The 10,542-nt window shown below is 42.3% G+C and overlaps 1 protein-coding gene across 1 annotated transcript in view; it reads right to left on the reverse strand.

Moving 5' to 3' along the window:
* The window catches only part of bmpr1aa (bone morphogenetic protein receptor, type IAa), a 234,190-nt gene extending 229,924 nt beyond the window's left edge, over positions 1-4,266 (reverse strand). The window contains exon 1 of the mRNA XM_078199697.1: positions 3,995-4,266. The gene's annotated coding sequence lies outside the window, so the exon portion shown is untranslated. The remainder of the gene's footprint in view (positions 1-3,994) is intronic.
* Between the last annotated feature and the right edge of the window lie 6,276 nt (positions 4,267-10,542).

Consider the following 10,542-nt stretch of genomic DNA (forward strand, 5'->3'; position numbering starts at 1 on the left):
TGCCCACCAGACCATTCTTTTGTATCCCCCTTGTCCCAGTCTGTTCATGTGGTTATCTAGATAAGTCTTAAACGATCCCAGCGTGTCCGCCTCAATCATCTTGCTTGGCAATGCATTCCAGGCCCCCACCACCCTCTGTGTAAAATACGTCCCCCTGACATCTGTGTTGAACCTTGCCCCCCCTCACCTTGAACCCGTGACCCCTTGTGTTTGTCACCTCCGACCTGGGAAAAAGCTTCCCATTGTTCACTCTATCTATGCCCTTCATAATTTTATACACCTCTATTAGGTCGCCCCTCATCCTCCGTCTTTCCAGGGAGAACAACCCCAGTTTACCCAATCTCTCCTCACAGCTAAAACCCTCCATACCAGGCAACATCCTGGTAAACCTTCTCTGTACTCTCTCCAAAGCCTCCACGTCCTTCTGGTAGTGGGGCGGCCAGAACTGGACGCAGTATTCCAAATGTGGCCGAACCATCATTCTATACAGCTGCAACATCATATGCCAACTTTTATATTCTATGCCCCGTCCAATAAAGGCAAGCATGCCATATGCCTTCTTGACCACCCTCTCTACCTGTGCTGCCACCTTTAAGGATCTGTGGACTTGTACACCCAGGTCCCTCTGTGCGTCTATACTCCTGATGGTTCTGCCATTTATTGTATAGCTCCCCCTTACATTAGATCTACCGAAATGCATCACTTCGCATTTATCTGGATTAAATTCCATCTGCCATTTCTCCGCCCAATGTTCCAGCCTATCTATATCCTGCTGTATTCTCTGAAGTACAAATCTTTTGTTTACAAATACCTGGCCTGAGGGTGGTCCAAACAAAGCAAGAAAGATTATATCTTTACTCTGACAGTTTAGTGACAATTGTTTATTTTGAATTGTTTGTAAACAAAAAATATTGGATACCAATTTATGATGCTTCCAGAGGTATACTGGAAACAAAACTAAATTTAGTTTCAACATAGCACAGCAGTTTCTCGAAGTCTGATTTTGAGTGTCCTTTGTAACCCTCAGTTGCTTTTTCTTAATGATTTTGATTTGATTCATTATTGTCACATGTATTAACATAGTGAAAAATATTGTTTCTTGCATGCTATACAGACAAAACATACTGTTCATAGAGAAGGAAAGGAGAGGGTGCAGTATGTAGCGTTACAGTCATGGCTAGGGTGTAGAGAAAGATCAACTTAATGCAAGGCAAATCCATTCAAAAGTCTGACAGGAAAGAAGCTGTTCTTGAGTCAGTTGGTACGTGACTTCAGACTTTTGTATCTTTTTCCTGAAGGAAGATGATGGAAGATAGAATGTCTGGGGTGCGTGGGGTCCTTAATTATGCTGTTATAATGTTTATGCTGTTATAATGTTTAGCACAGGATAAGACACATAAACTAAGGGATATATTTCAATCACAAGGATCACCTATATTTCTTCACCTCGCTTGCTCTCTGCCAAGGTATAGATCAGTAAGAAGTCCAATAGGTTTATTCGGCAGCACAAGCTTTCAGAGTCTCCAAAGGTACAGATCAGCAGGTACTGGCAACCAGCTAGTATCGCACAGCAATAGCCATTCACCACACAAGACCAGACATCAAAGTAAAACAAAAAATACTGCACTGGAACTAAACAGCAGGTTAACTAGCATCTGTAAGGCCAAAAGACAAGTTGTGACATTTTGGGTGTGTGCCCTTCATTGTGCTTTTGCCAGTTTTTCAATGCGGACATGCTCGGCTCTACATCTGCAGCATCCGCTTTTATTTCACAACAGCAGTTGTTTTATTTTCCAGAAATCAAAGCTATGTCTGTACAGCTTACTGCTGTACAGACTAAAATTGTCCAATGAGCCATTTAAGGAATAGAAAGTATTGTTAATAATTCTGCTACTTGGAAATACTTTGGTGAGAGGAGGGGAAAGAGAATAAAAAAGGAAAAAATATTAAACATGTTCAAAAATCACTCTACAGTATTCAGAGTGTTGTACATGTATACTCATGCATTACAATACTACTTTATTTGCTGATTAATATGTTGTGACCTCATACACAAATAGGAGGCCGCTGAATATTTGAACTAATATTCTTCACTCAGCACAACTAATTAAACCCAACTGACTCCAAATTGTTCTCTCATTAAAGCAGAGTTTATTTAACCTTGTGATCCAACTGAACAGACATTAAAGTAGGGGCAAGATACTTGCCCTAGTATGATGGAATAAAACAATCTGTGCTTTAATAGTACTTATTTAATGTTCAAATGAGGACGTCAGCCTAGAGGGAACTCAGTACATCTCTCAGGGAAATGTTATTCTTTCCTTCTCAGTAGACGACAAAGAACAACATTGATTGTAAGCAGAAGAAACTAACACAAAATAACAAACTTCATTCCAAAATAATTTGAAAAGTTAGCTGAAACAAGTAAACAGGTCTTTGACTCAGTGCTTGTGGACATCATTCACTCTACAGACAGTTGTAAAGTCACAAGAATGACTCGTGGGTCCTTCACGCTGGCGTAACATCGCATGCAACAAATCAGTGATGGAATATCTACATTTCTCAACAGTGCTCTTCCAAAGCATAGAAGGCAATTACAAAAGAAAATAAATTGAAATAATTACTAATAAATGCATGGATTTAAATTCAACATGATAACTTGTCATTTTCAGACATATTTCTTTCCCAAACAAATCAATCTCCTACTCTCCAGCTGGAAGGGTAGGTTGATGACTTGCTCTGAGGAATATGGAACAATTTCTGATCATCATTAAGTTGGGAAAAGTTGTCCAGAGAAAACCTTATTCCCCATTTTATTTTCTTGTTGCTGTTATCTATCGGCTTTATTCTAGATTCATTCATGTTTGCCCCACTATTCTGTGACACTGCACAAATAGACTTCTGGTGAATTACACCACCTCTCCAGTACCATCAAAGTTTCTGACCAAATACATCACCTTAACTTATCGTGCTGACAACGTTCAGAAAGAGTGGGACAATTTAGCCACCTTCATCACAAATCACACTTCCTTATGGTTAAACCAACCAGGAGCCACAACAATGGAACCTGCCAATTGTCTTTCTGTCAACGAACTGGTCAAGTCTGGCATCATAATATGCTCTTCCAGGCAAAGTCAAGAAACTCCCTCACCTAACAGTACCAAATATTTCAGCCAGTACAAGTGGCCTTTTATATAACAATCAGAACATGATTTCTGTCAGGACAACGTAGGTAAAATTGACCCAAATCCTGTTGTCACAATTAAACATTACCCAAACCATTTTGTCCCCTTTGAGTGGGTGGCTTCCAATTTGTAAATTTGACTTCGATTATTTTAAAACACCCAGGATCTAAAGCAAGCAGACAAAGGGCATGTTGTCAAACCCTGAGCATTATTACATTCACGACAACACATGCCCTATCACACACATTCACATATTGTCGAACTGAGCTCAAAACTTTTTGCTTCAGCTTCCAATTTAAACACGGGGTGGGGGAGGTAGATCAAGATTAGGCAAAGGTTCACATACTGAAAACTAAGGATTTAACTCGAGATAAAACAAAAATCTCTCCCAAACGACTTCGTTGCCTCGAGAGAGAGAGAGAGAGAGGGAGGAATGGGCTGAATTTGAAAGCAGAGAAAAAAAAAATCCCAGAAACCGAAAAAGTTTGTACCAGGACCCGAGCAAAAGTTAGATTTGGGGTTTGTGCCCCGTAAATACAAAGACAAAAAGCGTGCGTCTTGTTTGCAAAAAGGAGGAGTTTGGATTTGTGTTCCTCTCCTTGATGTTTGCAAGTTGCCCCAATCCTTTTCCAGGCCGGGGAGACAGGCGGCTGGCTCACTCCCCTCCTCCTGTTCTCTTCACCACCATCTCCATTCCTCTCCCTCTGCAAACGCGGCGCTTCCACAAACTCACTCCTCTCACACACACACCATCTTCCACAACAACAAAATAGAAAATACCCCCCCCCCAATATTACACAAACACTCACCGGGGAGCCGCGCCTTCTCAATCCTATTCACGGCAAGTGATTCTTTCACAGGTATAAATATGCAAATAACCAAATATCAGCGTCTGGAATAAAACGAATTTTTTTTTTGTTTAAAAAACCCTCCCCTCCGACTGGCACTCGAGCCCAGCTCCAAATCTCCGTCCGTCTTCTCTCGCCCTCACAGCTCAGCGAGCGAAAGCGCGCTCCCTATCTCCAGCACACAGACACGCGCTCCCCCAAGTCTCCAGCACGCAGCCGCGCGCGCTCCCCCCTAGTCTCCAGCACGCAGCCGCGGGCGCGCGCTCCCCCTAGTCTCCAGCACGCAGGCGCCAGCTTCCTTCCCCCCCAGTCTCCAGCACGCAGGCGCCAGCTTCCTTCCCCCCCAGTCTCCAGCACGCAGGCGCCAGCTTCCCCCCCCCCAGCCTCCAGCACGCAAGCGCGAGCTCCCCCCGTCTCCAGCACGCGCACAGCCTCCTTCTTCCCTTCGCCAGTTAAGTTGTGCGCATGCGCGCTGCCGGTCTCCTCCCCCACTCCCCCCCGGGACCCGGCAGTCACGCGCCCTCCAACAGGACCGCGCGCGTCCTCTGCCCCACGCGTGCGCAGACACGCACCCCCCCCCCCCCGGAGCGAGTTAAATGTCGTCCCGCAAAAAAAATATGCCGGAAACAGAGGCGTCGAGACGCCGGTAATTAATTGGCGGGTAAGAGAGAGAGAGAAAACCGAGAGAGAAGACGGAGTGGAGTGGAATGGAAGGGAATATGAGGGAGGAAAGGATGGGATTAATGATGATAGTGGGATTAAGGGAGGGATTTATTCCCCTCTCGGCGGCACGGTGACGGTTTGTTTTCAAACGGCCGCTCGCGGGCCGTTGGGCGGCACTCCCTCCCTGACTGACTCAGTGTGAGGGGAGATCCGGCTGGAGTGCAGCTGGGACGATCATCCCCTGGGATCGCAACGTATTCTGCGTGCAAATAAAATAAAATTTAGAACGGGGAAGAAATGTGATTTTCTTGATATATACAAGCATTTGGAATGCACTGCCTGACAGAGCAGCTTCGACAGAGTATTTCCTCACTTAACGTCCTGGTTGCTTTCAAAATGTATTTATTAGTGTCGCAAGTAGGCTTACATTAACACTGCAATGAAGTTACTATGAAAATCCCCTAGTCGCCACACTGCGACGCCTGTTCGGGTACACTGAGGGAGCATTTAGCATAGCCAGTGCACCGCACCAGTCTTTCGGACTGAGGGAGGAAACCGGACCACCCGGAGGAAACCCACGCAGACACGGGGAGAATGTGCAGACTCCACACAGACACTGACCCAAGGCCGGGAATCGAACCCGGGTCCCTGGGTGCTGTGAAGCAGCAGTGCTACCATACCGCCCCACTTTCTTCAAAGTGCGGATTTCCAGAAAAGAAGAGCAGACGGAACGATAGCAGGAGTCAGCCATTCATCCCGTGAAAACTGCTCTGCCTTTAATAAGATCATCCCATTCCCCCCTCCGCAGCACCACAGATTAATGGGATCCAGCTCCTGTGGCACCAATTCTTCATTCAGGAGAAACTTCATGCAGTAGATTACCATTGTCATCCTCCAAGGTTAGGAATGACAAGTAGAATTATGGCAGGAAAAATGAAGAGTTAATTCAACACTTAAAATCTCAGGTTTGTTTCCCAATATATGGCCTGGAATAACCTAAAGTTTGAGGGGAGACGGTGGTGGGAATACTGATAAAAACAATTTTTTGCATTTGTGTAATTTCACATCAACAGGACATCCCAAAGTGTTTTACAGCCAGTCAATCATTTTGAAGTGTAGGCAAACATGATAGCCAAATTGTACACAAACAGCAATTAGTTAAATGATCAATTAATTTGTTTCTGTGGTGTTGGTTGATGGCTAAGTGTTAATTGAGACACCAGGAGAACATCCATCTTCAAAGAAGATAATAAGATCTTTTCTTATTTACCTCAACTGAAACAATGAACCTTTGGCGTTCCATCCAAAAAGCACCTCCAACAAAGCGTAACTCCTTTAATAGAAGTTAATTCTATTCCTAACAATAGCACTGAACTATCAGTCCAGATCATGTGCTCAAAACTTGGAATGGGATTGGAATCAACAACCTCTGACTTAAAGGCAAGAGGGCTACCAGTGAACAAAGATGATATATTACAAAATAACAAGGAACATGACAGAAAAAAACTCCTTTATATATAAAGGTGAGTATGGCCAGATTATGGCTTCAATAAAGTAATATACTTAGAAGTGACAACACAAACATACACGGCCATTTTGTGTTCACTCTCCACGTGAACAAGTAGTTGTGATCCCATTTCCTATCCCCATATTCTTTCCATCTCCTATTCTCTGACAGAGGACAAAGTCTTGACAAGAAAGTAATAAAAGTTATTTTGGTATGAGATTGTTGTTTGTAGTGCATACTTATGTTTCCTGCTTCAGGATTAGATATCTTCTTTTCCTTCTTTAAAACAAATTAAGCAGTTTATTATGTATTATGACTTCCTCAAAAGGAAAATTCTTCCAACTTATAAATCATTAACTAACTAAACACAATTCTCTTGTGCAGGTACCTTCACTTGCTCCAAAATTACAAGTTCCATTGCAAACAGTTCACAGTTGTTCCTAGATCCAAGTGGGTTGTTTCCTTACTACTTTCCCAGTTGAGTAACTTCTAATCACAGAACTGTCTCTCACTGTGAGGGTTACACTGTAGATTTATTCCTCTCGCTCTAAGCTAGGCAAATCTTTCATCCACTTTTAACTCCTCACAAACTCGGTCTTCAAACTAAGCATGAGCTCCACCTGTGTTCTTAATGGTGAACGATAGAATCAGCATGTTCGCTGCTTAAGGTGCAGGCCTGGCTAATTCTATATTTTCTTGCTTTCTCCCCCTTGGCTGGCTGCTGACTAAGACCAAGCTGTTACCCCTTCTGCATGACATTTCTGGATTTTTAGGAAAGCCTATAACCTGATCTCAAAATAGCTTTCTTATCGTCTTTTCCCAGGAAACACAATAGCTTTCTATTCAAGTAGAAATGATGATCAGTTATCTCTGATCCCAACTCTCTTTTCATCTTGGGAGTAAAGAGATAGTTTACAACACAACTGTTTACAAATTGATATTGATACCATCTTTATGCAGGGTCTTTAGAATTTTCAGAGCAGGTTGTTGGATGTGGATTGACCTAAAGTCTCCTCAGTGAAATGGAAGCTCTTAATAAAAATACTTTTTCAGCTTTGTCCTTGCAAAGCAAAGGACTCGTTAGCTCAATTGGCTAGACAGCTAATGTGTGAGTCATATTTACCAGTACTGGGGGTTTGATTCCTGAGATCGACTTGGGACCTGTCTCCTTGCTCTACCCAAAAGAGTGGAATACAATAGCAAACCATCACTGACAAATAACTGCCAAGAAAGTGGCTCAGGATTAAGCATCAACAGATAATGAACTAAGCACCTACCTTCAGGCAGAGCATACATGAATGAATGAAGGTACCGGGCATCAACCAGGTAGAGAAAAGCCCTCAGGAAGAACTGCCTAATTGTAAAAAGAAAAATTGAGTCAACACAGAATGGTGGCATGCATTCCACTGAGTGGCTAACAGCTCTGACGAAGAGTCATCCTGACTCGAAACATTGGCTCTATTCTCTCTCCACAGATGCTTTTCAAACATTGTTTGTTTTTGTTTTTTCACTTAATTTTACTGCATACCTATTGTGCTTCTTAGTCTTCCAGCTTGATGGAATTTATTCACAGAAATGATGCACACCCAAACAATTTTATTATCTGAGACAAATGGGGCAGTATGGCTTCCTTGGCAACGAGTATTATATCTGGCTGTGTTGATGGAGATTAACATGGTCTTGAAGAAGCAAAATTAATTTCCAAAATATTATCGATAAACCAAAGTACGTTGATGCATTAGGTTTAATTGGTGAGTATATCATGACTATCATTTTAGATTTGCTTTGCTGTGCTAATGAACACATAGGATGCATCCATTCATTGCAGTAATAAAATAGTCCATGCCAATTGACAGATGGACAAGGAGGAAAATATGACGTGGAAATACCAGTATTGGACTGGGGTGGGCACAGTAAGAAGTCTCACAACACCAGATTAAAGTCCAATAGGTTTATTTGGTATCTCAAGCTTTCGGAGCACTGTTCCTTCAAACACCGGAGGGTAGATTTTCATGTAGGGACAAGTAAATGCGTGTGAGGGCTTTTGCGCCTGAAATGTGATCCTGCCTCCAAAGGTCTCCCACACCCATCATATTTTTGTTCTTGAGAGACATGGGTGGGGAGGAGTTGAGTAACATAAGCCACATGAAGGTCCTTCTATGCTCTCAGGGACAGCAACCCAGCTCCCAACATTGTTCTTATCACCCTTAAATCTCACCCCACCACCCCTCACTTGGCTCCTCTTACTCCGTGTTCCTCCTCCATGCCTCTTCATACTTCCATGCCTCCTCCATAGCTACTCACCCAGTATGCAAAATGGGCAGACCTCAGGACGTCTTTGAAATGTACGTTTTTAAAAATCTAACAATCTCATAGAATAATTCCAACGAGTTCATACTGAAAAAAATACATAAAAGCTATTCAACAAAAAAGCCCTTCAAATGCTCATTCTGTTACAAAAACAAGCATTTATTCACTTGCCATATGAAAGATAATCCTTTAATAAGCTCTTAAAACTCAATCAAAAGGTGGACAAAGAACCCTGCTGAGAAAAGTATTTCTATCAGATTTAGAATCTCAACCAATCATTCACAATGGGTCCAGCAGTACTAAGAAATCCTAGGAAATGTAACAATATTGTATATCTGTCAAATTGGCTGCACCAGATGTCCTGTCAATCAAAGTAGTCAAGTAGCAGAAGGTTGTTTTTTGTCCTCTAAATCTGCTGTAGGTTTTTCAATTTAAAAAGGACCCTGGGCATTTAAATCAACATATTGAGACCCCAAGCAGTGTTTTGTTCAGTTTTGAATGCAAAAGAACACTCTGCAAATGGGAAAAATATTCTAATGCATCACAGCATTTAAACAATGCTGGCCAATGTAATGGTCAAATCACTTTTTCAGGACAGAGCCTGTTGATGAATCACTGCAGTTAAACACATATATTTTACAATACAAAATCTAATAGTGACTTTGGAAGTTGTCAAAAACATTTAACGCTTACCTGTGCAATATTCCTGACTCCTCAACAGGCTTCCCCGGGTTATTAACTCTCAATGAGGCAGATCTTTACAGGACTTCCCAAACTGGCACGAGCACAATGAAATAATGGGGAGCAGGGTTGGAAATTCACCTTTCCTACGGGGCTCATGACAGAGAATTGAGATAAATGAGTCGTTTTCAAGGTTAACAAACTGACATTCGGAGTATCCCAGGGACCAGTGCTGAGGCCTCAATTTTTTATGATCTATATTAGACAAAAAGATAAACTGCATTGTAGCCACATTTGATGATGATACAAAGATGGGTAGGAAAGCAAGTTCTCCACTTTGGCAGGAAGAATAGAAAAAACAGAATATTATTTAAATGAAGAGAGAGTACAGAATGCTGCAGGACAGAGGGACCTTTAATATGAATCTCACGAAGTTAGCCTATAGTTACATCAAATAATTTGGAAGCCAAATTGAGTTTTGGTCTTTATTGCAAGGGGACTGGAGTATAAAAATAGGGGAGATTTGCTATTCTAAGCAGGCTTGACACGATAAATGCTAGGAGGATGAATTCTCTCATAAGGGAATCCAGAACTAGGGGCCACAGTTTACAAATAAGAGGTCCTTTTGAGGTGAAGATGAATTTCTTCTTTCAGAGGGTTGTTAGTTTTTGGAATTGTCTTCTTTTCAGAGAGCAGTGGAGACTGAGTCATTGAATATATTCAAAACTGACTTAGACAGATTTTTGATCGGGGTGTTTAGTGTTATGGGGGACAGGATAGAAAGCAGAGTTAAGGCCACATTCAGGTCAGCCATGACCTTGAGTGGCAGAGCAGGCTCCACGAGCCGACTCCTACCCCTATTTCTATGATCAATCACAACCCCAGTCTCAAAAGATTGTGTGGGGGACGTGACCCAAGCAAGGCCTTCCCTACCTGCAAAAAGGCCACATTGAAATAGCATGGTGTCAGAAAGGAAATTATTTTTACTGCTGTCAAAAACCTCTAGATTTCAGGTTCCTTGACTACATTGAGTTTGTGTAAATTGTAAATTGAGTTTGTGTCTTTATATGCCCTGTTTGTGAACACGACTCCCACTCACCTGATGAAGGAGCAGCGCTCCGAAAGCTTGTGGCTTGTGCCACCAAATAAACCTGTTGGACTTTAACCTGGTGTTGTGAGACTTCTTACTGCACATTCCCATCTCCATCAGGAGAAAAAAATCCAGCCTAAGTCAGGAAAAGAAAATAGGACTTGTGACTGGATGCTTCTTGAAACAGATGTGTTTTAAGGATGTTTTGGGAACATAGAGAAATTAAGGGGCAGAAAAGATCAAGGTGGGAATTCCAGA

This window comes from Mustelus asterias, chromosome 28 (assembly GCF_964213995.1).
Source record: "Mustelus asterias chromosome 28, sMusAst1.hap1.1, whole genome shotgun sequence".
Classification (NCBI taxonomy): Eukaryota; Metazoa; Chordata; class Chondrichthyes; order Carcharhiniformes; family Triakidae; genus Mustelus; species Mustelus asterias.